Source organism: Lagopus leucura, unplaced genomic scaffold (assembly GCF_019238085.1).
Source record: "Lagopus leucura isolate 7727_CA_CO unplaced genomic scaffold, USGS_WTPT01 Super-Scaffold_100019, whole genome shotgun sequence".
NCBI classification, from domain to species: domain Eukaryota; kingdom Metazoa; phylum Chordata; class Aves; order Galliformes; family Phasianidae; genus Lagopus; species Lagopus leucura.
In genome coordinates this window covers 4,883,466-4,907,159 of record NW_024962273.1, presented here as the reverse complement: position 1 = coordinate 4,907,159, position 23,694 = coordinate 4,883,466, and the positions used below count along the sequence as shown (strand labels likewise).

The window sequence follows — 23,694 nt, the reverse complement described above, 5'->3', positions numbered from 1 at the left end:
AAGAGAAGGCTGAGAGCTGACCTGACAGTGGCCTTTCAGCATCAAAAGGGGAGCTACAGAAAAGAAGGGGACCGAGTCTTTAGCAGGGTCTGTGGTGACAGAACAAGGGGAAATGGCTTCCAGCTCAAAGAGGGGAGATTTAGGTTGGATATAAGGAAAAAAATCTTCTACAGTGAGGGTGGTGAGGCACTGGAACAGGTTGCATAGAGATGTGGTTGATGCCCTGTTCCTGGATACTTTCAAGGCAAGGCTGGATCAGACCCTGGGCAACATGATGTAGCTGTGCTTGTTCCTGTTTGCTCCAGGGGAGTTGGAATAGATAGTCTTCAAAGGTCCCATCCAACTCCAAGGAGTCTATGATTATAAATTAAATCATGCATCCTTTGTCATGAGTTTGGTTACACCTGAACTATAGAGACAAATAACTATTTCTATTATAATTTTGAACCACTTTGGGGATGAAATCATCATACACACCTGCAGAAATCTGTTGACTTAACGGGGTTTGCATGTGTGGATGTGAAAAAAGAAAACAACAGGAACACTGAATTGGTACTGAAATAGCACTCTTGATAAACTAGCTCACTCTTCTGCTGGGATGAAGCAGTAGCACAAAACCAATTGCAATCACATACTTAAAACAGAGAGCCCTCAGTTATTCTCCCAGAGGTTGTCTTTAGCTGTTAGTAAATCTGCTGGGAAGGTAACTCCCTCTGCTCTCTCATAGTATCTCACAAACTTTTCATTTTCTTAATAAGTGTTTCCCTCTTAATTTTTTTTTTTTTTTAAAGGGGAGGAACCTCATCAACTTTGTACTGCCTTGGTTTGTCACATCTGTGTTTAAGCACTTTCTGCTAACACTTAGATCTTCACTTACAGAAATAGAAATGGGAAATTTTCAATTAGCCTCTATCATATCTATCACAGCAACTTTTCTGTCATCACTGCTTTTAGACACTTGTACTAGATAAGTGTATAATCAAAGAATATTAGGATGATATAATCACAAAATAAACAAGAGAGTTAGGCAAAGCAGACTATGATAACAAAAGAGAATAAATAGAAGGCTTACCCCTATCCTGGGCTCACTCACAAAACACCAGCAGAGGTGATCTCCAGAAGAAATCCTTCCCCCCAGTAGCCAGCTCTTAAATAGGTCTTGTGGCAGAACAGGAGAATTGCCTTCACCTGTGCTCCTCTGGCTGACTTATTGCTCACCTCAGGTGATCAATCAGAGGTTCAGGCCGTAACTCAGCAGTTCCCATACAATAAGGAAAAATAGATCTTCACTGTTAATTTAATGCAGCCTTTGAAATCTATGAGATGCGGATATATTTTCATTTGTACCATATTTTCATCGATAAAATACTAGGTTTTTTTTTCAAATTATATGCAAGTTCTGTCCATGCAAACAAGCATTATTTTGCTTTCCTACAAAACTAGGATGTAAAAGAAGAAAATTCTTTGCCTTCAGAAAATTATGCAAGAAAACTACTTTCATCTTACATCAAAACAAGACAATCACTATGTTGCAGCAAAAGACATAGTAAAAGTGTTTTTAATTACTCCCATGATTCTATGTGATGAAGGTAAAATTACAGCTTCAGATTTTTGGTAGGAAGGAATTATATCTTGTAGCATCTACTCAGTGCTTCAGGAAATGCAGGATGTTTCCATTATAAATGGATTTGAGATTTCAGCCTTTTCTTGCCTTTCTCTGCCTCCTACATTCTGTGGCAAACAACATTCTCTAACAAATACCTCCTCTGGCCCAGATTGCAGCACTTGAATTAGTGGAGCTCACTACATTTCTGGAGGGATGCTCAGTCTGGAGGCAACACTGATTTGTCCTTCTGCCTTCTGACTGTGTCAGAAGCAAAGTCTGGATCAAACATCCTCAAAACCAAACACTCTTGTGACGGAAGAACAGATGGATGTCCACAATTTAAAATCTCTCTGGAATTTTACTGGGATATCCAGCTGCATTTCATTTTTTTTTTTCCTATAGATGTTGCAGTTTTATTAAAGAGTTAGATTAAAAAGTATCATCTCACTGAAGAAACCAAAAATTCTAATGAGTTTTGTGGTCAGGTATAATTATATTAGCTTTTCCTAAAACTGGATACGTTCAAATTCTCATCTAATTACATTTTCAAAATGAATCATGGTATTGAAAGGTCATGGTATGATAGCCAGCGTATTTTGTTTTCTTCTGGAAAGGGAACAAGTATAATTTCAATGGAAATGGTTTGAGAGTATGCTTGATAATTTGTAATTAACTCTCCAGGGTGCTGTGAGGCCTAATTAATTACTTATTGGAAAGCATTTGGAGATCTTTGGATGAAAGTTGCTACAGTAATGCCAAGAATTGCTGTTATTGTTATTGCTAGGTGTTTTCCATCCCCAAATGCGTTTAGCAGGAAAATGTACCTTTATTACTTTACACAATCTTACAAACAAGACTAATCTGATGAAAAGCAGCATTTAAAATCTGAGAATAATTTTATCTGCAGTGGAAAACTGAATATGTTTATTCTTAAAATGTGAACATAACTTATGAATAAACCAAATACATAAATTGCACTATGAAGTTCCACAGTAATAACACATTTATATTCTCCATCTACAGAGAAGCGAGAGCATCTGTTTGTAGAATTTTTCTTCTGTTATGAAACTGTCTTAAGTGTTAGGAAACCACTGTATCATGACTGGTGATTTTTACACCCAGCATTTGCTCTGAAGCCTATCAAAAAGAACAAGCCGCATAAATGCAATTAACTCAAATTAATGTAATAATGGAGAGTCAAAAATATATTAAGATTCCTAGCCAAATTCGAATGATACCTCACTGAAAAACATTGAGAAGCCAATTCACTTCAATGGGTGGAACTCGTCTGTAAGAAAGAGAAATGATAGTCCATCTCCCAAAAGTCACAAAATGGCAGCTTGGAATAAAACAAAGAACTTGCTAGCTAAGGCTAAAGCATTTAGACACATTCATATTCAGTAATCCCTAATCTTATCTGCAGGTTTATCACAAGTATTGAAAGCCCTTGAAAATACAAGTTGTAAAGGAAATATTCCTGAGGTTTCCTCTCTGCAAAGAGCTAACAACCAAGAAGTTAAAGCAGGAGGCTTTGTTGCACTCTGCTTAGACAAAGCAAAGGTAAGATTTGAAGTGAGTGTCTTCCAAATGCAGATCTACTCAGCAGGAATCCTGCTGGTGTTATAAGAGGGTGGTAAAAATTGACACCAATATGCATGTGATCTATGGTACTCATAATAAATATATACTGAAATACCGTTTACTAATAGTAAACAGTATATGTAATCATAAAACCATGACATAAGTCTTCATGTTTTCCCCAGAAGAAAACAGATCTTAAAATTTATTGCTTTTAATATTTTCCCCATATAGTAATACATTTATGAATAAATCTCAACATGTGCACGAGATAAATATACAAACCTTTAGATTTTTTTCTTGCAATGGAGTTGAATGCAGAGTTCCCTCAAGCATTAGCTGTCTCTAACAAGCAGGCTGCCATGTCTCTCTGTTTACCTTGTCAGCAGTGTTCATTTCTGTTATCACTCTTCTGGAAGAACAAAGTTTCTAGATATGCCTCAAAGGTGAACATAATTATGCTGTTTACATTGTTATTCCTACAGGGATCATAAAATAGTACTTAGAACAATGTTTACAGTCATCAGTGAAGCAGAAATCACTCTGTACATACCAGAAATGCAGAAAACAATCCCCCTCACTAACTAATTACAGATGGGACTGCACTGCATAAAGATCTCCCATCTTGCCTGTGATCTAGGTTCTGGGCTCTTCGATAGCCTGAAGCGCCCAGCAATTATGCTGTCCATCAAATCAGAATTTCTCTAAGGTATTTTCTTTTCACTGGGGCCCTGCAGACAATTTGACTTGCCAATTTTTAAATTATATTCAGAGCAAGGCAGCAAATAAACCAAATGTAATGAAGCACAATTTAATGTGCCAACTAAGATGTACCATTCTTCCATGGGAAACTTTTTTCTCACTGTGCCTTGTTTCATTTAATGTATACTGTTAGGCCTTGGGACAAAGTTAACTGTAGCTCATAGAAGTGTTTCCCTTACCTTCCATTGTTTTGGGGTCAGATGTGCATCGCACAGCAGTATGGTTCACTGATGGCAGACACTGAGCAAGGATCCTGCAGTACTACTGGTCCTCCCCTCCGGCCTCTGAGACACCAATGCACGTGTGTATTGAGAACCAGCAACACTTCTGAAAGCTAATTCTGTAAAATGTAGAAAAAGTACTGATTTAAGACAACATAGCAAAGATGTGCCTTGCTCATAGATGATCACTCACAGGCAGTTGGGTGTTATTACAAAAATTGGTCTTCTCCTTATTTTCTGATTGTTAATCACCAGTCACTCTGTTCTGTTCAAGCTAAGGTAGCTGTGATGTGATCACGTATTCACATTCTTCCTATTGCTATATTAAGTTTTTTTCTGGTTGATACTTTGCATTCATCATGTGCTCACTTGGTAGTTAGCTCTCCAGGCTGTTTGCTGGAGGGAGCAGGGGATGCATCAGTCCCATCCCATTTGTGGGAAAGGCAGAAATAGAAGTTCAAGCTAATCAGCCAGCATCATCAAATATGCATCATAACAGCCTGAAAACAATCACTTTACAGACAGGAAAAATAATAAAAGAGAATAGGAAATAGAAAACAACAACATTTTTTGAAGGAGTTCCTGGACCTCGTTGACCCAGCAGTGTTAGTTTTGAAAGTAGTTATACTGATATAAGCCCCCTGGTTCAGCTGGACAGCATAGCATCTAGTGAGCCCTGCAGGACAGCCATGTTGTGGTGCTGTCCCATCATGAATACCTGTGGGTCTCCTAAAAACCTCAATGATGAGCCCAGGGTGGGGGCAGAGAGAAGCAGAGCTACTTGGTAGCAGCGTGAGATACACTTAGGTGCTCTGTAATTAAGACTTTGGACTTAAGTCACACTTTAGAAATCCTGGTCCAGAGACCAAACAGTTTCATGGGGTTTTCAATCATTTGACTTCTTTTCTGTCATCTGGCTCAGGATGAGAGCAGGGGAAGCCACTAAGAACATAGCCATGGATAACAGCGAGGTCAGAGATTACGTCAAACTGTGAAGTTTGTTCTTAACACAGTGCTTCCAGCTGCAAAACTCAGGTCAAATCTTGGGTTACTGCTGTCACATTCATTTAGGAGGTGACAACCATGGAAGAGAGGACAGGAGATTCCACTAGAGGTATACTACACACATCATCATTTTCACAGCCTGTCTCTTGGATCCTGATCTTTTTGGACTTAATTTCCAGCACGTTAAAACAAATTCCAAAAAGAAAGAGATATTTTTCAATCACTCACCAGACTGAAATAAGACAATTTCACATGATTTTCTGCATTTTTTCACCATGTATGCAGCATATTGATTTTTTTTTTTTTCCTCCATCATTCACTGTATTCTACATTTGTACTATTAAAACTAAGAGTGGAGTCTGTCTTGGCTACCAAACTATTTACAGTTCCACATTGAAGAACTTCTGAGATCTCAAATGCATCAGTTTTTCAACTGTGATCAGATGATAAAAAGGAAGTTTTGGTGTGCTTATTTTTCCAGGATCCAATTCATATTATCCTCTGGAAACATGGAAATACTTAGAACTCTGCACTAAACCTTAAATATAAGAAAAAAAACAAACCAGAAAAACACCAAAGTTATTTCTGATCAAATTTGTTGGCATGTATGAATGTTTTCATTATTTCTTCTTCATCTTAGACTAAATTCTCTAAGTTCAATAGTTGATAGAGAGAAAAAAAAGAGAAAATGCTCACTATTTTTCAGACATGAGAAGAAAATAGATGAGGTAAAGTGTCATGGAATTCATTCCTGTGCACTAGTTGAGCAGAACCCATTGCTATAGCTGACTCTTGATGCTGTCAGTTGTCTTCAGAGAGCCATTTGCAGGCAGCGAATATGACTTTATGGTAAAAATCACTGCCCAAAGAAAAACTGATCACATCTTATGGCATGGCTTCTAGAGAAAGAAAAGTGCTTGGAAAATCAAGAACCAGTCACCTTTCAGCTTGACGTAATTCCCTGGGCTGTGTTTGTAAGTTACTGCCTTTTCAGTCCCCAGGATAAAAATTTTACAGTTGTCATCCCTTATCTCAACTATTTCTTGCTTCTTTTTCTTTTTAACCTTCAAATTGCTGCCAGAATTCTTGCACCCTTCATACTGATCATGCTGCATTCTCTTGCAGACATCACTACTCCCTAATGATTGTTGCCTTCCCTTCCCTTCCCTTCCCTTCCCTTCCCTTCCCTTCCCTTCCCTCTTCCGCCTTCATTTTTTGTTGAGACCAGGAGGGAATCTGAGTCAATGCACCCCACTTTCCATAAGTCATGCCTAGCATCTGTATGCCAGAAAGTGATAGAAATGCTGAGTTTGGAAGGGAACTTAAAGATTACCTAGTTAAAGTCCCTTCCATGAACAGGATTGCCACCCATTAGATCAGGCTGTTCAGTCACACAGTCTTGATATAAAAGTCAAAAGTCTTGTTAAAATCAGATTTATAATTTCCATTGCAGTTTTCAATATCTTTTTTTTCTTTTTTTTTTTTTCTTAGTAACTCCTTAAGTTTCCTTACTGTGATCATATTCTAATTTTTATGTGGATAAATTCATGCACAGATTCTCAGGTAGACCAGGAGAACTACAATATATTCAAGAAATCTGTTTCTAGGAAGCTCTAAATTACATTAGCAATACATTGTAGCAATAACAATCAAGTCTGGCTCATTTCCTTGGCATTAATGACTAACTGGGAGAGCTGATGGCCTCAAGAAGTAGTCATTATTTTATTAGGGATTTTTATTTTGTTTTTAATTAGAAAACTGTTAGAAAAAAAGTTCTTCTCCGTGTTTAAGACTAATGACAGAATCACAGGAGAAAAAGTCCAATCACTCTGAACAAGTAAAAAGTCTCTTTTAAATATTTAATAATCCTTGGTTAATCCTGTAGCACACCAGTGGTTTCTGCTGACTTCATCTTTTCTCCAAGTGTTTGCATTTGTCTGATCCCAAAGGGATTGCTGTTGATGTTTTGAAAAATGAAGCATGCAGATTTTAAACAACCCTGATAAATAGATTGTACACTTTTGGATAATGCTTTTCAAAAAGATTACTTGTGATAGGTAGCTCTTTCTGACTTTGAGTTTGTTGGCTAGGATGTACTGAAAATGGGTGAGGAAGAGGAAGACTGGAAAGCTACAAATGCCTTTAACATACTGAATAAACAGAAGAGACAGATTTGCAAACCAATCCACTTAGCCTCTCTTAACAGAAAAAAGATTGGAATAAATCATTAAATAAATTACTTTCAAACAACTGGAACTTAATAGGGGAATGGGTAGGAGATGAAACCACATCATTAAAAAACTGCATCAGAGAAAACTGTTTTCTTTTATAACAAGGCCAGTATTCAAATTCAAAAGGATCTCAATGAGTTGTGGAACTGAACCAGGAGAAAAATATAAAATTAAATGAAACATAAAATAAAATAATGGTGCTATGGTGATATTCAAAAGGAACAAACTTCAAGTTTAACAGGGAACAATCAAATGCACAAATCTTAAAAAACTCTCGTATGCAGGTGTGTAGACACGGCCAGCATCCTCGTTCATGTGGAAAGAAGAGGCACGGTACTAAATGACAAGGTAGCACAGAAAGTGAATTCATAGATAGAGGATGAAAATGTTGAAGAACAGTCTGAGCTACTCAGGACACATTTTTCTACCTGTGACTGGCCAGGAAAAGTGGTGCACAAAGTTCGCATTGATTTGATGCCCATTTTCCCATTTTTAAAACAACTTACAAATTATCATGATCTGCAGGCTCTGTCTTTAAGATGTGTTATTTGTAACTTTAAAAGTTATAGCTGAATGGGATTAGTGACCGTGACAATGTTTTCTGTTGAGGAGACTCTTGATGACTCTGCTTTTGTTAACTTACTTGTCTTTGCTTTGTGAAATTATGTGCTATTAAATCACCACGTCCTGTAAATCCTCTGCAGTAATAACTACATGTAACAGCCCTTCTGTCTAGTCAGTTGAGATTTGACAGCCTCTGTTTGCTAAACGTATCATTTCACTGAGACTTTGGAACACACTTTTCACATTTCTCCATTCTCATTATCGAGCTAAGGTCCTCATAACATATGGTCCTATTTTCCTAATCGCATTCACTGTTACACGTCAAACCACGCTAATCTTTCAAACCGTCAGGCTAATCAGTACAAAATGCATGGCCACTGTTTGCACACATGCTGGTAACGAGGTGGGAACAGGACCTACACAAATCAGAAAATGCCACTGAATCCCAGCTGGGTAGTTTATTTCTCCTTTGCTTTCAAAGATGATCTGAAATGCATCTTCTTTCTCATTTACATGTTCAGAGTCATTTTCCCAGCAGATTGCTACTAACACTAGTGGCTGATGTCCTATCCAGCCAGACCTTCACCATAACGTAGGGCTTTGGCTAATGATTTCCATGAGACAGATCTTAAGGTGAATGACTAAAATTGTTCAGGATGTTATTACTATTCACAAGAAAGTACAACATATCATTTAACCGCCTCTAAGGACGCAACAATGTAGAGACAGTGTGGTAATTACCACTCAGTTTAGGTTTCTTATTTGGTAAAAATAACAGGTAACACACAGACTGTAATTTACTTTTCATACCTCTGACATAATCAGAGCAAGTCTGATGATTCCCCCTAAAGCAGCTTAGCTGGGAACGAGCAGAGGGAAGTGAAGGGATGGGTTAATTTGCGTTTTTCAAGGTACAATTTTACACTATAACAAAGCCAAAGAAAACCCTACACTTGCATTGTAAAAATCTTTGATTCTGGGGCCAATTGAAATATCATATTCAATTCCATCAAAGCTGCACTAATTCAATAGATCTGAACTGAATTCTAGCTTTTCTTTAGTAATAGTCAATGAATTTCCCCTAATCTTGAATATCAAAAACCTTAAGTGTGAGCCATTAGCACTCTCCTGAAGATGCTGAAATAGCTAGAAACTTTGATTTAACCAAGTAAGTTTCAACAACTAAATGCAGAATGCACACACACAAGAAAAGAAGACTCACTGGGCCATTCAGCAATTATATGTTGACAAAATTTTTTCTCATTCACTTTTGAAATCATTTTGAGTCCCCCAATCCAGTAGGTGAGCAGAAGCTTCATGCTTCCAACCCCAGTGGTCAGACTGAATGTGCATTCCCTATAGGCACATCATAAATACACACCTATAGAGGTTGATGTAGATGGTAGCAACCATGTTAACATGGATGTACCAATGCCTCATAGTTTCCCTCTGGTTGATCATGATGAAGGTTCAGCCTACGTATACATGTATACATGCTATATGGATCTCTCCAGCAGGTAGGCTTGCACAGTCAGCCCAGTAGCTAGCCCTGTTTGCTCCCATCTTTAGCTGCTGTCAGCACACATAGGAAGATCTCCTAAGCAACCTTCTGACTTCACAAATTCTCCCACAGCTACTGTGGGCCCATCTCTCCAGTAGTCATCTCACAGAACCACTGTTTTCTCCAGAGCCAGTCTTGAAACTTTCCCCATCTTTACCTCCATCCCAAAACATCTTACAGTAAGTCTTTTTATTCCACTAGCTGTGAAAGTACGTGGGAACAGCTTGAGAGCACCTTCTCAGTTGACTGGATAAGAAACATCATCCATTTTTAATCAATATCCAGTCACCAAGAGATGACTGGTTTGTGGGATCAGATTCCTAACTATATTTAAGCAGAAGTAACTGTTTCAAATATAATTAGTACAAATCCTCAGAAGCCTTCCTCAGAAATTAGCTTCTATAACAGAGGTTATCACCTTTCCTGCTCAGTGGACAGCTCTTTATAAGGCTCCTGATTACACAGATCTTGGGTTTACTGCTCTTGGAACAATTCAGCCTGACGCCTAGCCCATGCTAATGAGCAGCAAATGAGGGAAAGGACTTTATTTACCCAATAAAGGGAACAAATGCACAATTAAAGGGTCTTGTTTCTCTTGCATGTATCATGTATCAGACTTAAAACTTTCGAAATGAAAATTGTGAAACTGTCTTCTACAAGAGCAACCTAAGTACTGCTCCATGGAAATGTGTGTATTCACAGCAGGACTCTAGAGCTTTAGTTCAATCTCTCATCTAAAAATGTATCTGAAGTAACATCAAAGCACGATTTTGGAAATGTTTTTCTTACATGCATTACATAGAGATGACTTTATACAGTTTGACTGATCCAACTCAGACTAGAAATCAAGTAGATAGTTATTCAATCAATGTGATGCATGTGGCAGTGCTAGGAAAGCCATATAGGAGCAGGCTCCATGTGGGGTGAGATTAAATAGATTAACATAATCTGTTTGGGAAAGCGACGCATGAGGTGGGATGTCATGGGAGAAAGTTATGAACAAGACAGAAGAAATTAATAGGCAGCAATTATTCACTATTTCTTGCAACAGAAGTGTTTGGGAGTGTGCAATAAATTAATTTGTTTAATTTAAGAATAGGCAAAGGTCAGAGTTTTTGTTGTGCAGTCCTGATTAAACTGAAGAACTGACTATTATAGGGTGTTATGGATAATAAAGCCATAGAAAGGTTCAAGAGCAATTAAACCAATACAGGGAAGAAATGCACTTCTGGGGCTAATCTGCACAAGATGTGGCTGCCACATCTCTGAGCTGAGGGTGAGAGCAGAAGGGCTGAACTGCAGGTGCATTCTCATTCCTTTGCTACTTGAGAACAGCCGCTGCCAGCAATGAAATATTGAACTGAATGGCTTCGTGGGCATCTTTGTGGCCATGTGCCATATTCTGAGATTTCCTCTGTTCATAGAGGTCTCTCAGCAGGTAGCTTCAACCCTGGCCAGCACAGAGCCACGTCCCACCAGCAGAAGCCCTGGGGTTCCATGCTAAGCAGACAGAACAAACTAGTAATAATTGATACTGGTCACATAAGCTGCAAAATAACTTGTTTCTAAACACATTACTAATGTGTGGCTAATGGCCAAAAGAAAACAAACTGTAATTAAGAACATGAGATACTTCTCCATATTTTAGAGGCAAAGCAGGAAAAGGATGCTTAGGAGCTTGAATTTTCAGATTCAGATAATTAACTTTGGCATTAGAGGCTTATTAAAATATATTGCCCAAGAGATAGCTGGGTACAGAACTCTTCTAAATAGAGAGAACAAAGCTTTAAGACTTAAATGACCTTTTACAGTTCCTGAATATCTTATGATATGATGTTTGAAAATGAAGATTGCCAAACAGATGGAGCTGTTAATAAATTTAGGAAACAACATGACATATGCTCAAAGGAGCTTTAGGAAAAAACTTTTGTTTCATGTGAAATCCTGTGGGTCAGCTAACATCAATCAAAAGTAAAGGAAAAGGAGAGGAAAAGGCAAAACTTTTTTGTTAATTAAAGCCAGAAGATACAAAGGTATAGCTCCAAATCAGCTGCAGATTTTGTGCATCCAGATGATGCCTCCGACTGGTTCTGGTACGTAGCAGCATAGACAGTGCATGACTTGGAGGAACGGGATTGAAGCTGACAGGTATGTAATAGAGCTAACTGCTATGGCTTATGCCTAAATAAGTGAAATCAATTAGACATAGCGAAAAACAAACGATACTGAGCCAGCACTCAACTGTTAAGAAAAGAGCTCTAAAAATTATGACAATTTTTGAAAACTAAGAGAGGAGTTACCCTTTACCTTTACCTTCTCTTGCTGTAACATTTACAGTATATAATTCACAGAGAAAAAAAGAACTTTGCTGCCAGTGGAATAGAAGAATATTTTTAACCTCAGTTATTTATTGCTCAGTGAAAACCAGAGTTTCTCTATGAAACCTGGTCTTAGATGCTTTTAATTTCATGCTAGCCAGCTGGATGAGCAGTTCCCTGCCTCCTGGAGCATAGGACAAACACAACATGTCTAAAAGTGGTGCTGTTACCCATGGCTGGCATGACAAGTCCCCTCAGACAGTGCACACAGCACTGCACTGGTGCAGTCATCTGGCCTCGAAATCATGAGATGTGCGTTACTACAATGCTCATGGTTTTCTGTTCCACTCACATTCACAGAAAACTGAATGAAAAGAAAACCTTTCCTCTGCTTAGTTTGCAAGCTGAGGAAATAGTTTAGCCCTGCAAAAGGCATTTCTGGACAACAAGCCCCAGCATGCCAGAGTGCTTTCACAAGATGATGCCACTCAGGCTACTGTTCCTCTGCATCCTGACACAATCTGCTGTTTTTTAAATGGCATTAGCGCTCTGTTTTCTTGATGTTCTATGAGCAGCGATCAGCAATTTCACTAGCTAGTTCAAGAGCAAGGGAACCACAGGCAGTAACTGACAAAGCACATAACATCCAGACCATGCAGGAACATCTGATGGCACCATGGGGTGTTTGATGGCTGCTGTCATCAAACTTTTCTAGGAGGAACCCAATGCTCCGAAATGGGGCCAAGTCCCTGAGAAAGGGGGAGGTTTATTTGCAATCTCTTTCTTATTCAGATTTTTTTCCATACTTTCAGTTTCTCTGAATTTTCTTTCTTGCCAGAAAAATTTGCTTTAATTTAAACCTCTCAGCTTGTTTTCTGTGATTGGAAAAACAGTGCTCCCAGCAGCAATTCAAATTTCGGGTCCCAGGAAAGCCAAGCTGAAAGACACCTGCATGCATCTTACCTACTGATTAGGCCCATGTCTTGCCAAAGTATACCTGACACAAATGTTAGAAAGGCTTTCCATTACATTTCATACCCACCACATGCAAAATATGAATGTTAATAACTTATTAACATTTGTTGTTAATAATTGCAATGCCAAGCATTCATAAGTCAACATGTCTGGACAATCTTCTCTGTTGCTCTCATGAACTATATTGATGTGCTCTCTAATTACACCGCAGCACGCTCATATTTCCACAGGACCCTGGACTCATTTGGTGCACAGATCAATCAGGGCTACTTTAATGAGTACAGCTAGTCAATATTTTATCTCAGCATTGCTGTTAATTGTGCGGTTGTTTATATTTACCAGCAAGGTTTAAACACTGTGCTGAGGACAGAGCTGCTCTAACCACAGTCATTACTTCCCCCCTTTTGTGGGGAATGACCATTGATCTTCACCTCCATGCTACAACGGCAGGACAGTAGACTACTAATTCTGTTACAGGAGGCTGAAGTACAAACATGCAGAACAAAACAGTTTGCTAATATGGGACATCTAGCCTGAGACTGCTGGGATTTCGGTCTTTGTGATCAGCAATACGTGACATGCCATAAGACACATACAAAGCACCTCTCCTGTTGCTTCCAGCTGCATCTGCAAGAGGTCAGCATTTCTCCGGAGCGCATGAATGTGTTGCATTGCAATGCCCAAAAATCTTGCACACGTGTTCACAGGTGGAAAGAAGCTCCCACCCCACTGCCTAACTGACCTCAGGGGTCTGATTTTCCTCACTGCTTCATAACACCTGGAAAAGGGACCTGTTCTAAAGCACTCTAGCTCTGTAGATAGAAATGTTTTGCTTTGGACAGAACTCTATGATTTTTCCCATTTAAAAGATTACTTAGTGACTGTGAGAGATTGTTCTGTTAACGTCTGTGTCTCAAAGCTTGCTGGGGACACAGATGGACTTGTTCAAGTCCCGAGCAAGGACTGAGAAATCCTTTGTCAGAAGGACACAGATGAACAAGTCCAGGCAAGTCCTGGGCAAAGGTTGTGAGATCCTTTGTGTGGGGGACGCAGATGGGCAAGGCCAGGGGCAACGAGAGGGAGATGAGCTGCAGCTAAATAGCTGTGAAGTGCTCCTTTGTGTGGACTTATCTCAGGATGATGGCCATCTCAGGGGGTACTCAATGACTCTTGCTCAAGGCCCATCCTTGTCAACTAGGCAGGAGAGCAAGGAGGATAAAAGAGGAACCGAAAACCATGAGAACAGAGGTTTTCTGACAACAGATTCCTCATGAAGAAAAGGGGTTTCTGCCATGAGAAGCCTCACGACCTGCCTCTCTCCCTCTTGGACTTGCTCTGCGCTCTACCACGATGCTGAAGAAGAACAAAGATGTCTGCCATCAGATTCCTCACTACGGAATTCCTGCATCCTGACGGGCTCTACCTGAGTCCTGCTGCTTCCTCCAGATTGGCTCTGCGACTTCTTGCTGCTACCTGCTTGCTGCCCAAGGCCGGCCACGCTGCTGCTCCCCCTCCCTGCTGCGTCTGCCTCGGACCTTCAAACGCCGTGCAACGGGACCGCTGCTGGAGACTCTCCCCGCTTTACGCAATTCTTATGCAGATCTTTCCTATCTCTTCTATCACCCTCCTTCCCTTCCCCGTCTCCCTGATTAGGTTTTGTAATAAACTGGTCGGACCAACATATGAACCGTTGTTTCTTAATCTCACGCCGGGTATACAGATATTAAAAGAACTTCATCTCCCTCCTATAAATTGGAGCAAGACAGTGACAAAAAATAAATTATGACTTGAAAATAATACAGAACTTACCACATTAAACAGAACTAAGCACTTCTATTTGTCCAAATTATGTTGTGCTTGCAGTGTGTTTCTGTGCTCTTCAGACTTTGCCTCTCTTCTCCCTGTCATCCTGGAGAGACAGAAAACATCCATTTCTGAAATCGTAGAATCATAGCATAATAGAATGGCCAGGGTTGGAAGGGACCTCAGGGACCATGAATCTCCAACCCTGCTGCCACGTGCAGGGCCACCAACTTCCACATTTAATACTAGACCAGACTGCCCAGGACCTCATCCAACCTGGCCTTGAACACCTCCAGGGATGGAGCACCCACAGCCTCTCTCTGGGCAGCTGTTCCAGCACCTCAATGCTCTCATAGAAAAGAATATCCCTGTAAAATCCAACCTAAATCTTCCCTCCTTCAACTTAAAACCATTTCCCCTTGTCCTGCCATTATCAACCGTTGTAAAGAGTTGACTCCAATATAATACAGGATTACATGGAAATAATCCTCACTTGTGCTTCACTGGGCTTGTCTGGCCTCTTAGGGATGAAGTGCTGAACTCAAAAAACATGCAAGAAAGAAGAAGAGGAAAAAAAAACATTTCAATTATCTTAACAGCTCACTACTAATTTTTCCACTTCATTTGTGTTTTCTTTCAATGGTTTAAGATCACTTAGTGCTTCTGGAGAGGTGAGAGCAAGGCTGCACTTCTCCACAGCGTTATTTCCAGTTCTGAAAGCTTGCAGCTCAGTGGGGCAAGCCAGCAAAGTTCCTATAACTCTTACACCTGCAGATTCCTGATCTGATCTTACTTCCCTGGAATTAAATATTAGACTTTTCAATGATTTTAATGGTCAGGCTTTCCCCAAAATGAAAAACATCCAATGCTTAGTTCAACCTGGTAAATAATGTTTTCTCATGGCATTGCAAACAGGGATGAACTGATCCATGCAGTGACCTATGCTCTTCCCTCAGTCCCTCACCTCACAACTAAACAAATTAATGCAGCTTTGAGGCAACTAAGTTCAGAAAGGATGGTAAACAATGTACTGTCTTCCCAAAGCCAAAATAATCTGCATTTGTTTTGGAACATTGTCATGAATCACTTTAATGTTTCATTTCTTTAGATGCTTTTTTATTTCCTTCTATAAATCCCATCCTCTGAGAGTTGCACAGTGTCCATTCCGGTTACATTTGAAAACTCCTCAGATGAAGGTTTTAGTCATTTGCTTTTTGGTGAGTAATTGTACTCATTTTCAGCCAGAAGACAGTTAACCTTTAGAGACAGTCAATTGCCCTCTCTATGTACCTATCACTGTACTTACTGGTAGTGTAAGACTAAAACTTAATAACCTAGAAGGGATGAAGCATTAGCTTTGCTCTGACAAAAACTCATTCTAAGTTTTAAGGCTAGAAATTTTCAAAGGAACCTGAAGGATTTGTTTCTTAAATAACTATAGTTTGGTAGAGTTGATACTTGTTAAATAGCAGTAGATATGAATCAGACAGCATCTGCAGAACTGTTTTTTATATTTTATCATAATAACTACTTGAGTTCAAAGACTACTGCAGAAATATATTGCCAAATATACACAATGCACAAATGTATCAATTGTAAAATCTTGCTTTGCTTTAGAAAATGAATCCTAAGTACTTAAATTAAATGATGGCTATCTACATGAAAAACAAAAGGAGATTGTGATTATCTATAGGCACATTTAACTTTCTATATCTTTGAAACAATGCTATTAGAAGAAGTATTATATGCAATAAAAATAATACAAAACAAATATTACAACATGGTGCTTTGATAGTAACTTAATAAACACCAAATTATGAATGATTGTGAAAACATAGTAGCCATACATTTTTTTTTTACTGTTTACATGCAAAATTTCAGCCCACTCTCTGGAAAGACTCATACTTATCCAGATAAAGCTCAGGCTAACCTCTAAGGATAAGAACTGTTTAAGTGATGTGAAGGGGGTAAGCTCTTTATCTGTCTGCTTGGAGTGCAAGATGGGCTTCCAGCTCTTCCATTTCCTTCTGCTTTCTCTCCTCTTTACCTTGGAGAGCCACTATTAGTGCCCTGGACTAGGATATAAGGGACAGAAAGAGATGAGAGGAATTCCAAGGGTGATCAGTCTTACCTAGAATTAGAAGATAGAATGAAGAGGACAGGAAAGATGGGAGAAGATCAGACTGGCCTGGGCAGTTCTCCTCAGTCTGTCTCAGACTTCTAACATAACATGTGTGTAGTCAGAAAGTAATTATAGGAGGTGGATTATAGGAGATGTGTTTCAGGGAAAGGAGATGGGAGAAGATGATGACTGATGGCAGTCTGTGACTGCTGTCAGGAGTGACACAGGAGTACAATCTCATCTAAAATACAAAATGAGAAGATGACCTCTTTATGGCCTTGGTTTTGTTTTTCTTTCATTTTTGCCCATGAAATGAGAGGGCACATGGCCTTTCTGTTTGGTCTGGATGGAAACTGGATCTGCACAATTCTTCTTAAAGTGGCAGATTTGCTTTCCCTGCCTTCTCACTTTCCATGTCATGGCCACCAGCAGCCTGGTGGGAGGCAGGGAGCTCAGTGTGTACAGAAATGGCTCTTTCCTCATTCCCATTTGCAAGAAAAGATCTCGTTTTTAGAAGATTTTGTGTGGGCTTAAAAAATTCTTAGTAAAATTAATCCTTTTCACAAATGCTCTAAATTCTTAATTCCCCAAATTTTGAGAACATTTACTGCTGAGAAATAGTTAGAAAAATTTCCTTACTGCTAAATCCATCTGCCTACTTAAAGACAAAAACTTATATTACTTAGCAGCCTTCAAATGATACATTCTCCTGATGTGTCAATTTTCAGATGTTTCATATTTTCTGCAATCAAAATTACAAAACTTTTTTAAAAGATAGCTCTGGTATTATTATTATTATTATTATTATTATTATTGTCATTTTGACATATTCCTTCAAATGATAATCGAGTGGAGGAACTAAAAACATTAATATTCTTTAGGCGGTCATTATCTGGCAACTCTTAAGCAAGTCCCTTGCCAAAACTAGAAAGGAATATCCCTACAAATATACTTAAAAAGAGACAGTGCCGGCTTTGTTGATTACTCCATAGAAACTCTTTGTGAGAACTGAATTTACGAAGACATGCTGAAAGCTGGAAATCTCCCTTTGTTTGAATAAGAATGAACTGACCTGAAACAGCATTTCAGCTCCTTTTCAAACCCTCAAAAATGCAAAGGTGTAGCTAAAGAAATGTCCTGCCTGGAAAAACATAAAATGGAAACTTTAGCGCTGTAGAGAGGTTTCTGCCCAGACAAAAGACATGAAGCAATAAAACTCAGTAAAAATTATAACCCGACAGCAGCACATTTTGCAGCATATTAACTAGTCATTACCTGATCCTGCTGGCATGGTAATTCCATGGAAACACTGGGGAAAGGACAAAAATGAAGGGAATGAGAATTTTCATCAACCAGTGCCTGGCAGAGGTGTAGTCTCATGTTGTTAAATGTGTGGCGAAGCCAGGCAAACATAAGCTCTAGCTCTGCCAAAGAATTACATTCAACTGTGCCTTCTAATTCTTTTATTGAATAATTAGATGATAAGGTAACACAGAATGTCACCACCTTCTCTACCATACGCATCTGCTCTGCTGGGTTAGGATTATGCAGCCAGAACAGAGGCATCAGTTAATCTTGATAAATTTTAAGAGACAATGCTATGCTATTTGCAATTTAAAATGTTTAATTTTTACCTATTTGGCTGTTGCAAAACACCTTTTTCAATAATTTTTGAATAATTGATTCAATTATTTTTTTGATCCCATGGGATTTAGTTGAACATTTAGCGTTGACCATATTCTAAAATGGATTACTATGTCAAGCATCTTTCACGTGTCTTTATACAAAATTATTCTATCCCTTCATAAACAACTTCAATTTTCCCTGTATCATCATCACAAGGCACACTGGGGGGTAAAACAGTTTGGCTTTGTCTTTTTTTGGGACACATGCCTGGTCAAGCACAGATTTACCAGGAAGTTTGAAATCTTTGTCAAAAGCTTAAGGTTTCATAAAATATATTATATTCATATGATCATAGAATTTTTTTAGTTGGAAGGATGGCCTTAGAGGCCATCCAGTCCAATTCCACTGCAAGGAACTGGAACATCTACATCTCCATCAGATTACTCAGAACCTGGTCCAACCTGATCTTGAGTCTCTGCAGAGATGAGGAATCCACTGCCTCTCTGGTAACCTGTTCCAGTGTTTCACTACCCTGATATTACATAACTGATGTAACTTCTGCTTTCTTTCTACTTTCCTGCAAATTGAAGGAAGATACTGACATGAAAAGATAGCTTATTCTGAGACAAAGCAAAGAAGAGTAAGTGACTAAGCTGTATTCCCAAATTTATGATGCAGCCACATGTTAGGATGAGACCTACCACATCTGTCTGTACATTGTTCCAATGTGGTGGCATGTCTACTGTCATGAGTTAACTGAACCAGTGAAATAGCCATGGGTAGCATTTCATAATTCATGTGGAAATCACTGTAAACATCTCAAGTTCTGCATTGCTAGCCAGTATGAGGGGATTTTTCTCTGCTAGGAGTTGCCCCTGCAGCCACAGAAGGGGTGATGAGGAGCACATCTGCATTGTGCATCCATGGGATGAGCCCACAGATGTGGTTTCATGCTGAGTCTGATGCAAACCATAGGCTTTTTCTAGTCCAGGACACCAAATGCTGCTTGGAGTGTGACAGTGGAAAAACTCATGTTAATAGCAAGAAATCTGCACATGAAGGTTTGTTAATAAAATATACACAGATGAAGGCATCCATTGCACACAATGTCCTTTGGCGTAGCTGTAGAGGATGTTCTTTATCTCTGAGAACATGTGGGAGGACAGCTGTAGGGGCTGTGTCCCCCTGTGCTTTCACAACCTAGTCATGAATTTCTTCTGTCAATCTGCTGCTTTTGTGCTTCATTTGGCAAATTTATTGGCTATGCTGTACATCACAGCCCTTTGAAAAACAGTTTAAACATATGTAGTACTTCTTTATAATCAGTAGTTCTCTGTTTTCTTAACTACTAAGCCAGACAGTGGCTTTCTATAGTGTCCTTTTATTAGGAACCTTCACTGTACTTACATTTTTCATCATTATCTGTTGGGGTTTTTCAGTCACTCCTCTTGACACAGTGCCCAGAAATTCAAGAAACTTGAAATATGTTTGATTCTCCTAAGCTGCCTGAAACACTTCTCCAGATTCCCAGCAAATCAAGCAATGTTTATTACTCAATTTTCATAAATCATGAAATCTCCTAGAAAGCTCCATTTTCTTGTTATATTTATGATTTAAGAGAAACAATTATCAGTGCCTAGCCTTACTTCAGGGCTGCAGTTTTCACATGCTGAGAACACTGTGATTTCATTAATAATCAATAAAAAGGCAATAGAAACTTCCCCTTCAAGCATCCTATTCACTATGAGAGAATGTTCTAGTTTAAGGCAAAAATGTAATGCAGATGGATGATGACAATATCACTAGAAAGGTCTTCAGGCATTTGCATATTTTTCTGATTCCAAAACCCATTGGAGAAGTCAGGCACATTTCACACTCACTTTTGAGCGCTGTGAACACTGTGAATTTAATAATAATAGGAGTTCCAAGTCGTTGCTAGCATAGTGCTAAATGCAACTTGCATTTCAGAGAGGCTTTTTTCCTAAGTGACAATCTCAACAAGTCTAGACAGATTTTTTCTCCTACACATTCACTGAGTTCCTCCCATTTTGCTACTGAACAATTTCAGCAGTAGCAGCTGCAGTGAAATGATGCAGCCAAAACTAAGCATAAAGCTAAGCTTCAGTCCTTCAGTGAATAGTTGCATGGAAACTTCTTTCTCTACCAAAAAAAAAGAAGAAGAAAAAGTATATCTTGAACAACTTGCCTTCATATATCTAAATAAAAAAAATCATATTCTCTGATGGTATCAGGGAATTGCTTGCAGGTGAATAGATACTACTAACATTTTCCTGCTAATATTATGACAGTAACATTGATATTGCTGTGATGGTCTTACAATATAATAGGAACAAGTTTTGTGGGGGGAGAGGTAATACCTTTTATTAAACTTGCTGGCATAGCTGGAAGAACAGTGTGCCTGTGCCCCTGGTGAAAGTTTTGTGCCTGAAAATACCTTTTTTCTTCTACTGCAAGTAGTTGGTCTTCCCACAACTATTTCACAATTAATTCATACCAACTGTGCTAGAGAATCCTCTAGCCTTTGCCATCTGTGGCACAATTACTGACAGACAATAAAAACCTCACTGTAAACTGGAATCCAGAACATCTCCACCGCCTGAAAAAGATGGGGAGGAAAACAACCTAGGCTGAACTAGCTGCAGTCAGGTCTTTGCCCAAAGAACGACTGTTTACATGGGTTGATAGTGATAGGACAAGGGGGAAATGGTTTTAACTGAGACAGGGGAGGTTTAGGTTAGATACTAGGAGGAAGTTTTTCACACTGAGGGTGGTGATGCACTGGAACAGGTTGCCCAAGGAGGTTGTGGATGCCCCATCCCTGGAGGCATTCAAGGCCAGGCTGAATGTGGCTCTGGGCAGCCTGGTCTGCTGGTTGGTGACCTTGCGTGTGGCATGGGGTTTTAACTAGATGATCAGTATGGTCTTTTTCAATCCAGGCCATCCAATGATTCTGTGACCCACTGCTGGGTCCCATCTGATTGCTCCATTCTAAGCCCCAGCAAACATCCAGAACTTCAAGGCTAGAGTAAGGCTGAGCCACGATGGCTCAGCTCCTGAAAAAACAAAGCTGGAACAAGGAGGGGTAACACCACTTGAACCAACAAAGACTTCTCTAAATTAGAGGTCAATACAGAAGAAGACTAAGAGGTTGTCTTAGTTGTCAGAAGTGCCATCTTTTTATGATAATGGCAAGTACAAAGTCATTTATTTTTCACGTATTACATAGCAACACTTGTCTTGCAGTCAGGTATTTCAGGCATGCTTTCAGCACTATGCTTTTAATGAGGTGCTTGATCCTTGTGTAAAATCAGCACCACAGCCCTTATCCAGCAAGAACTAACAAGGAACTATAAATGGCCCAATTACCAGGCTGAAATGTCATTCACACATTTGTTATCTCCCACACCAACAGGGAAAAATAACACAGAGGCACAGTAGCTGAAGGCAAATTGCAATTACTGTCGATTGAACTAGGACTTGCAAAGATCTTCATGTAATTCAAAGCTTTAAAATTTAACGTGAACTACATTCAGTTTTGAACATCAGTTGGGTTCATTAATATTTAGGTTTAGATTTGCCAAAAAGTCATAATATCCTTATTAATAATATTAGCAGCTCTAACTGTTGCCAACATGATACTGCACTTAGTTTTAACTCGTTAGCTAAATTATTCCGGGAACAGTAGTGCTCAGGATGGAGGATTTCTGGAACATGTGATCATGGAAAAGTTGGACACCCTTCCTCCAAGTTCCCATCACATTAATGCAGGACATGTCACTCAAAGAAAAGATTTTGAATATCGATCTTCTAATAGACTTTTAATTCAAATCTTAATAATTCTGTTGCTAAAGGATAGGCTGGTAACCTTTGAAAAACACTAATGCACTGTCCTCGTCTAATTTAGATATTTGTATTTACTGTGACATAGGGGTGCCTATATAAAACAATCTTCCCTGTGTGGGTGGGAGAAATATACGAGCTCATAATGTCATCATATTTAATATTTTAATTGCATTTTAATAATATGTTCTACAGCAGATAATGGTAGTGTTGTGGTCATAGCATGGCAGCGCTCAGTTTCTCCCTACTTCCCATTTCTCAAAACATCAGTTAATCCAAGCAGAACTCTGAAATAAAGCTTTTCCCCACAGAGCTAGCACAGGAAATTCCCAGTGAGTAGAGATAATTCCTCACCACTTTCAGAAAAATAAGATTTTTTGTTCTTTTCTTGTCACGAACTGCTTTTTGGCCTGTATACATCCAGATACACATCAGTCAAAAATGTAAAGATGAAATAAAATTAATGCATTGAATATTTCACTTGTAAAGTGCACAGGGAAACTACAGGGCATGTCTAGATACCAGCATCATCAAGCTCCAACAGTCTGCTAAGAGTAATTGAACAGTGCATGTATTCCCCCTCTTACCATGAGCTGTCAGTAAATTCAATAATTGGGGCTTGAAATTGCTCGTTGCTGGTGCTATCTGAAAGGCAAAGAGATAAGGATGAAGATAGGAAGAGACCATGTGCTGAGATGGAGGATGTTGTTTTCAGTTCACTCAATACTAGATTGATTTTATACTGGTGTACATCAAATGTTTTCAACATATTTGTGTTGTTTTCCAGCCAAGAAATATCAGGCAGCTTACAACACATTTGCTTAAATTTGTGTACAAGAACACGCTTGCTTTGAACTTTATATAAAACTAATTATGATAACATGCATTATTGAATGCAGGGAACTACAAGCACTGGAAACAATAAACATGTCTTATCTTTGCACCTCTGTGAATGACAATACTTCAGGTTTTTAAGAGTCACAAAACATTTTTTTACCTTTAGCATACCTTGTTCATCTGTTAGTTCTCACTGAGCTAGGCTATAGAGCAGGAAGACAGCCTAATTTTTAGCAATATTTGGTAAATCTCATTTTACCACCAGAATTCTAGAAATTTGTAAGTCTTGTATAGATAAACCATGCTGTGGACTGTTTTACTGTGAAGTGCTTTTTTTCCAAGTTAAAATATGAACAAAATTGTATTAGAAAAAATTCTGGCTTAACAGTAAAACAGTAATTATTCATGAGTATTGATATAAAATATCAACAATTTTTAACGCAATAAAAAATATACTCCTCGATTTTAACTATTTTTGAAATTCTTAGAGTATAGAACATACGGAGCTACTTACTGCAGCTCAGTAGGTGTTTCCTTTTTCCTAACTTTTATTCTGTTTCATTTTGGTAGGTGTTGTTTTGAGGTTTTTCCTTTTTCATTTTTTTTTTTCTTTTTTTTTTTTTT

General features: G+C 38.8%; 1 protein-coding gene across 41 annotated transcripts in view; it reads right to left on the bottom strand.

Annotated features, from left to right (window-relative positions):
• The window catches only part of LOC122183568 (von Willebrand factor D and EGF domain-containing protein-like), a 290,489-nt gene that overhangs the window by 243,224 nt on the left and 23,571 nt on the right, over window positions 1–23,694 (bottom strand). For 35 of the 41 annotated variants that reach the window (XR_006180287.1, XR_006180288.1, XR_006180289.1 and 32 more), the window contains 7 exons: window positions 22,821–22,878; window positions 18,022–18,055; window positions 17,819–17,887; window positions 14,631–14,730; window positions 4,126–4,286; window positions 3,470–3,596; window positions 1,219–2,894 (listed from right to left, as the gene is read on the bottom strand). The gene's annotated coding sequence lies outside the window, so the exon portion shown is untranslated. Of the gene's footprint in view, window positions 1–1,218; window positions 2,895–3,469; window positions 3,597–4,125; window positions 4,287–14,630; window positions 14,731–16,755; window positions 16,988–17,818; window positions 17,888–18,021; window positions 18,056–22,820; window positions 22,879–23,694 lie in introns of all 41 variants that reach the window. The other 6 variants (XM_042877617.1, XM_042877612.1, XM_042877618.1 and 3 more) reach the window with 6 other exon arrangements.